This window comes from Vulpes lagopus, chromosome 11, assembly GCF_018345385.1.
Source record: "Vulpes lagopus strain Blue_001 chromosome 11, ASM1834538v1, whole genome shotgun sequence".
Taxonomy (NCBI): domain Eukaryota; kingdom Metazoa; phylum Chordata; class Mammalia; order Carnivora; family Canidae; genus Vulpes; species Vulpes lagopus.
Genome location: NC_054834.1, coordinates 26,174,673 through 26,182,426, shown reverse-complemented (window position 1 = coordinate 26,182,426; position 7,754 = coordinate 26,174,673).

Below are 7,754 nucleotides of genomic sequence, written 5' to 3'. Positions count from 1 at the left end.
TTTATCCAACTTGACACATTGTTGGATCTGACTTTGTTAATTCAGCTTTCTGCCATTCAGTGTGGTCAATATAAATTCATTCTGTGGAAATGATCTGGGTCAACATTTAATTTTAATGTAGTCAAAGTATTTGTAAGATATAGTAATTGAAAATTCATCTTTAAGATTCCGTTCTCTCCTTGGTACTACCAATGGATATAGTTAAAAATAACACTATTCCTAAATTGAATGTTCATTGTTGATAAATAGCTGTATAGACCTATTTCAACAGGTTCTCTTATGACTCACCTGCTCTTTTTGTACCTTAGCAGTGCTATGCAACTGGAATTCCATGTCCGGGTCAGTAACGGGCCAAGGCCATCTTTGTGTGCTTGCAATCATCAGTAATGTGTGAAATGAGTGGAGGCCACTGGGCTCAAGACCAAATCAACCTCATTAATTTGGTGACCATAAGAAACTAAGAAAATGGCTAGACTTCTGTAAAATTGACAGGGGAGGAAACCTAACAAAGTAGTTGGCTACAATTGTGAGGTGGTTAAAGACTATGGCAAAGAATCTTAGGCCAAGAAGATCATTGAATAATACTTCAATGCAAAAAACAAAATTTAAAACTTGGCCTTAAAAAAAAGTAAAGCAATATCACTTCATTAATGAATCAGTATTTTTTTTTCATAATTAAAAAAAAAAGCCTCCTCTTTGTTCTCAATGTAATTAAACATATTGTGTGAATTAAGCAACAACATCAATAAATCCTCCTCGGATGAGTAAACCAATATGGCCATGCTGCGTTCTGAATGTTCCAGTCAGCTGGTCAACAGTATTGAATGATTCTACTCTTTTCGATCTCTTTTGAGGGTTAACTGTACTTTCCCAAGTACAATATTGTTAGAGAACTGATATGTACAAGTCTCCAGCAGGGGAAAGGGTTACATAGTTTTCTTGTCTGTTCTCTCCACTTTTTGTATTATTTAATCCTTGCCTAGATATTATCAGTGTCCCTAAACCTTGATATGGCTAAAACTATCTCTTGCTTCAAGCTGTTCTCCCAACTGAGGCTGAGCTATTTCGCAAAATCTAGATTTGATCACTTTATTACTTTGCTTAAAAGCTTATGTTTAAACCCACTCTACTGTAGATTATCAATGAAATTTTAGTAGGTAACCTCTGTGTGTGTGTGTGTGTGTGTGTGTGTGTGTGTGTGTGTGTGTGTGTTAAACAAAGAAAATTCCAAGCTGAGGGAAAAACAAAAGCATAGGAAACAAAAAGAAAGCTCAAGGTGTGTTGACATTCATGCATTATTTCATTATAATGCCCTTCGTAAATTCACAGGATTAAGGAAATGTGTGGCTTCTGACTTGGTGAGCACAAGAGCAGCTAATTCATTCTTCTTAATTTTAGATATATTTCTTTTATCAACAACTTCGCTGCATTTATTAATCATAGTTTTCCTTCTAATAATAAAACATTTTTATGTTCACAGTGGCAATTAAAATTACTGATAATAGCAAAAATACAATTTTCTATTTATTGGGCATGCACTATATAATAAGACATTGTAATAAATGTCTCCAGTATATATATATTACTTGATAACAATCCTAAGCAATAGGTATTATTATCATTCTTATTACATAAGTGAGAAAACTGTGACTTTTAAGGGTTAAATAGTTTGTCTAAAGACATATCTTTAGTAAGACGTTGTGCTGTGATTTGAACCACATTCTATTTTATTTCAAAAGCCTTGCTCTTCACTGCCATGCTATATTCAGAATATCATGTTGATATTCTTGAGAAAACAGAAGAGGACTCGCTTCTCAGCAGCTACACAGCATAGACCATCCCTGAGGTTCTTGTTAGTGCTATTGAAATAGTTCATCCATTTTTCCAAGAAACTTTTAAAATGTGTCACTACATGCAGAAGAAAGTGGTAAGTGTTGGAATGATACTGGTACAAGGCACATTCTCTGATGCACAGAGGCTCACAATTTGGGACCAGAGTTTAAGAAATGAAAGAAGCTGAAATATTTCTTTTACTTTTTCTGATCTGGAAGCAACCATTCTATTTGGTCCACATTTTAAAAAATCAGCTTGCATAAGATTAGTGAGGGTCTCCCATTCATGGTAGGATAGAATGAGATACTTTTATTAAAATATGGAGCTGACTTCACATATGTTCTCATTGTATGCATGATGAAGTTCAGCCATTTAACTTAGTACAAGATTATAAATACCTGTTTATATTCAGGAGGATATGATTAAGGTGGTGGAGAATTAAAAAAAAACAGGATAATAATTCCCAGTAGTTTTGTATTATTAATTGTTGCTGAAAACCTAATGACTTTCATTCTCTTGAGACTAAATTTCTGTCTCTTTACCTCATATACCTTTAGAACAGTGATTTTTCATTCTTGGAAAAATAGCTACAATAAAATCAAAGATGTTGTCCAAAATGATGAGTGAAAGGAAGTACATAGAATTGGGGAAGGTCATCAAGATGATGTGATGTTGGTTGACCCATGAGCTGGATCTGGGTAATGGGAGGTCCACAACCCCTCCCTGGTCCTTGGAACGTGGATTCTACTTGCCTTTCCCTCCTAAGAGGCTCCTTGTTCCAAGAACCCAGCCTTGACATAGTGATGTGCTGCTGACAGCATCTGGCCAGTATACATGACTGAATCCCGTTAATGCCTCTAAATAAACTTTTAAGACTCTAGCGAGTGAGAAGATAAGCCCATCCCATGGTTGCCCAAGACAAACATTGTACGTAAGTTCCCTTTGCTTATGAAACCTGCCACCTACCATCCTGGAGTGGCCTGCCTCTTTGGGGGGCTTTTAATTTGTTTCAGAAAAAGGGAAAAGATGATATAATGGAACCTTCGATGTAGACTTAAAAATGTCTTTTCTTTCAGTGATTGATTTACAAATGTCCCGGTTCAAGTCACCTATATTTGCAATAACAAACTATTCTTCCAGTTTTCTAAAATCATTGTTTTCATGAGAAAATCAAATGTTACTGACATCACTTTGCTTGTAGTATATATATATATATATATATATATATATATATATACACACACATATGCAGAGGAAAGTGGTAAATGCATATCTATATATATACATATACACATTTATGCATTTTTTAAAGGATTTTATTTATTTATGACAGACAGAGAGGGAGAGAGAAGCAGAGGCACAGGCAGAGGGAGAAGCAGGCTCCATGCAGGGAGCCCGACGTGGGACTCGATCAGGGGTCTCCAGGATCCGGTCCCGGGGTGAAGGCTGTGCTAAACCACTGAGCCACCAGGGCTGCCCCTATATTTATGCATTTTGAATGAAGCCAACTGTAAGCACAGGAGCCATTAGCATATTCTCATTACATATGTAATGTGAAAAGTGGGCCCTCTGTTTTGTAAACCCCTCGAGAATAGGCATCTTGCTTTGTTCACCTCTATGTTCCCAATGCCTGTTAGAAACTCTTATCCATAGAAATGCTTGATAATGGTTCATTCAAAGAGTAAAGTTTTAGAATAGAGGCAGTCTATGTTTCTTGACAAATTACAATTGATAAAAAAAAAATTAAGCTATAGAAAATACTCAGGCTATTGCTACATTCACCAGAGAATGACAGGGGAGGGGAGATAATGGGCAAAGGCAAGTTATCTGGTCTATTTGCAGTTGCACATGCAGCAATTTTTAATAGTGAAATGAAGCCATGTCACAGATAATCCACTAAAATTTCTGACTGGCATATATTTAGATGTTAAATAGAACTTTCATTGATATCATGGGACTCCAGTCCCTTAAATATAAGAACTAAACTTCATAGTTTAATTAAGGCTGTGAAGGAGATAGTATGTTCAGTCCTGGCACTTGGCTCCTACTTTCTTTTATTTTAATGAGAAATAATATGTTTTAGTTGAGCTCTTTTTTCCCTGAGTGGGGCCATGGCACCAAACCTGCTATTTTTATAAGGTTTATAAGGACTTGGGTTTATTGCTGTACTCAAAGAAAATTATTAGCGGATGGGAACATCAAGCAATTTTATGTGAGATTTTTAAATGATGCATTGCAAATCATTCTTTAAAAGGTTCAACCTTAGCTTTATGAGGAATTATCTCATAGCAGATCCCTGCCCTTTACATTCTGATTCTCAAAATTAATGATTCAGTATAAAATGTATGACTTATAACTAAGATATAAAGTGAGTCACATAACAATTCTCTGAAAGAGGTAGGTTAGTCATTACCACCCCCATTATATACTTAACAAAATTAAAGCAAATTTCCAATGCTCATCTGGTTATTGAATGGAGGAATCAAGCCTTCAAATTAGATGGTTCAGTCTCAAATCCATTGTACTTACCATTATCCCCAGCTCTCCTCTCTCCTCGATCACATGGTCCATTGTATAAAGCAAATGTCATGGGTCTTGTTTTTTCTATTTAGTGCAGTGACACTAAGTAAAAAAAAAATTAAAAAAAAAAATAAGAGAGACCCACAGATGATTATAGTAGGGAGCACAAGAGTTCTATTTCTTTGATGATAGAATCGCAAACTTGAAAAATATATATTCTGAATAGAGTTAAGACACAAATAAATAACTTTAGAGGATCTCGAGTGATAAGAATTAATGTGGATACAGTTAACTGCAAAAAGATCAGTTTATGGTTTTGAATTATATTATCTAATATTCTAACCCATTTAAGAGGCAAAAATTAGAGATATTTAAAAATGAGAACTAATTCTGGAGAAACAAAAATTAAAAATGTTAAAATAATAAAATAATAATGACTTTTATCCCGTGGGGAAAAATTATTTTACATTAAAATTAACATTATTTTTCTTGTTGGTAAATGAGCTCAGAAAGTTGGACTCCAGAAAATCCTTGTTTATCCAGTAAACATGATATGAATGGTAGTGATGCAAGTTGGGAATACTCCAGAATTTGGGGTGTAAAGCATCTCTTGGAGTTTCCAGGCCCAAGAAAAGATCTGATAACTGAGGGGAGGCCCCAGACAAGCTGGACAGAGCTGATTAAACCGGTATGTGAAGCACAGATCTGCCTAGAGCAGATAACCACGACCCACGCAAGGACCCTGCAAATTACTCCCGCCCATAAAAAACTGAAGGTAAGACTCCTCTCTAATGAAGCTGTCTGGGATGCACTCCAGCTTCCTCTGCAGCTGCTCAGCACTCACTCATTTACAGCGGAGCAACTTGCAATTTTAAAAAATTAAAATAAAAAATGATAAAGATATACAGGGCTCTAAACCTCACTGTATTTGAATCAGAGTCTATGTCGTCAGAGCCAATGAGCATTCTTGGAAAACTGTGAAAATGGCCAGAAGGTCAGGAGTCTAAGAGTTAAGCCATTGGGACTTAAGATTTTCTTATTATGTCTCTCCATCAATCCCAAGGGTACCCTGATCCTCGCCTCAACAGTGGTAGTGCTCAGGGACTGCAGCAACTCGACTTGGCCACCCTACAGGGACTGAGAAGATGGAATGGGACTGAGGCCTGAGGCTAGTGGGCAGCTGCTATCAGAGTAGCAGCCAGAGTGCTATCAGAGAAGCTTGTACCATGAGTCTCTCCCAGCTGCCCACTATGGCTAAAAACTCAGAGAACGCTGAGTTATGATGCATAAAACCTCTTCCTGGACCCTTGCACACTTCCACATCACTACCTGCTCTAAAAACTATTGTTCCTACCCACCTTTATTTTATATTTCATGGTGACCAATCCTTCTGATTGGCCTTGTTATTTCTTTGGTCACAAGGTTATCACAGAGTTGGCACTGTTGGTGAGAAAATTCTGGAATGGGTCCACCAGAGATATTGATGGATAAGAAAAGTTTAACTAGAATAGATGAAAATCAGGGTGGCATGATGGTCATACTCACAGGGACATGGCTCATTGTTTGCATATATACAAACCAAAAGCCGGGGGATGGAATGCCTCTCAGACACTACTTCTGTTCTCATATAAAAATAGGGATGGTAATACTTGCTTCACAGAATCTTCTAAAGATTAGAAATTAATGAGAATCAATCATGTCAATATATAAATTTTATGTACATTAAGATAATTGATGGTGGTTCTTATCTCTTAGATAAAGATTTAAAAAGTCTTCTCCTCACCCCAACTCCATCAGAGGTTCCTTGGTGCATGTGATATAATTCATTCTCTTAGACTTGCGTTCCAGCCTGTAATGCTCTAATATATTCGAATATAATGAAACTATATGGAAGGTCAAGTAATACTAGACTTTCAAGAAGAGTATTTAAGCTGTGTCAGTTGAAGGAGAGGGAAGAGGGGAATCAGAAGTGTAAAACCTCTCTCTACTCTAGTAGAATATGAAGCTAGGATATTTAAGCTGGAATCACCCTGGAATGATGCGTGAGTAGCACACCTGGCTCAGCTAGTTTCCTTTTGTGGGAGGGTTTGAAGCCATCCTACTATTTTCTTTTTGTTTATTTGTTTCATTTATGTAGTTGCTAAAAAGAAGTATGCCTTGGAGAATTTCTGCTTCCTCTTCTCTCCATTAAAAATAATTCCTAAAATAGGATGGCTTTTTTTCCCCACATTTTTAGAACTCTATCCCGTTTTCAAATATCTTGCGATTTCATTAGTTTGTCAAATAAGGTATCCTAATTTTTGCTTCACGAAATACAAATAAACACACATATATCTTACTTCCTTGATTCCTTCCATTTAAATGATTAAGGGTACAGATAAATCAGGTTTTTAAAAGCCCAATCTGTGAAGCCAGAAATAAAATTTTCTTCCAATTTTGGCAAAGGCTCTACAGAGAGAATTAGGATATCTTGTTGATTTAAAGGCTGTTAAAAATCTGTGGCTGGGTTTGATGAAGTTGTTGAGTTGTATTTCCTAGAGATGGGTTGGAACAAGAACCTAGGCATGCCCCGAGTTCCTCTAGTTCTGCAGGGTCCAAAGGTTGGATGATCCAGAGTTCCATCCTAATTGACCATGCTCAGACATGGAATCTGAGACTGATCAAAGAAACACAACAGAATTTTAACACAGCCTCTTTATTTTATGTCTATAATTGTGGGTTTTTTCTTTCTAATTTTTCATTTAAAAACCTAACTTTTATGTTTTATGAAGTCCTATTGAGGAACTTATGGAGCCACAGTCTCTGAACCGCTGAGTCACCCAGCGTCTGTGCAAGTTAGTGGCTCCCTCAGATGAACCTGTCTCCTGAAGATAACGTGGACTGTAGCTGGCAAGGTGCAGGGCTCAAGGTTTTTTTTTTTTCTTTCTTTTTTTTTTTTTTTTGACTCTTCCATGTATATAACGTTTCTTTCATCTTTATCTGAAGAAGGCTAGACAATTTCATGAGAATTGTCTCTCTTTCTCCCTCTTTATCATCTTCCTCTCTCTTTCGGGTACATTTTACCTTGCCACGTTCTTGACCTTTACGAAAAGTGAAACACCTTCCAAAGGAAACCGTGAGTACAGAATTCTTTGTAGTACAATTTCTCATTGACATAATTAGGAAAGCTGTCTCTTTTTGAACTTCCTGTCCTGTATTTGACAGAATCTATAAGAATGGTTTCTTGGCTTTTAAGAAGTAGAGAAGTTTAATTTTAATGGTCTTTTGGTGAATATATCACTTTAAACAATGACCTTGAGCTTGTGACTATACAGTATCAAAATCTAGCAATCTTTGCATTTAGCATCAAAATCTAAATGCAAAATCTAGCATTTATCTGTACCCAAAATCTAGCAATGACC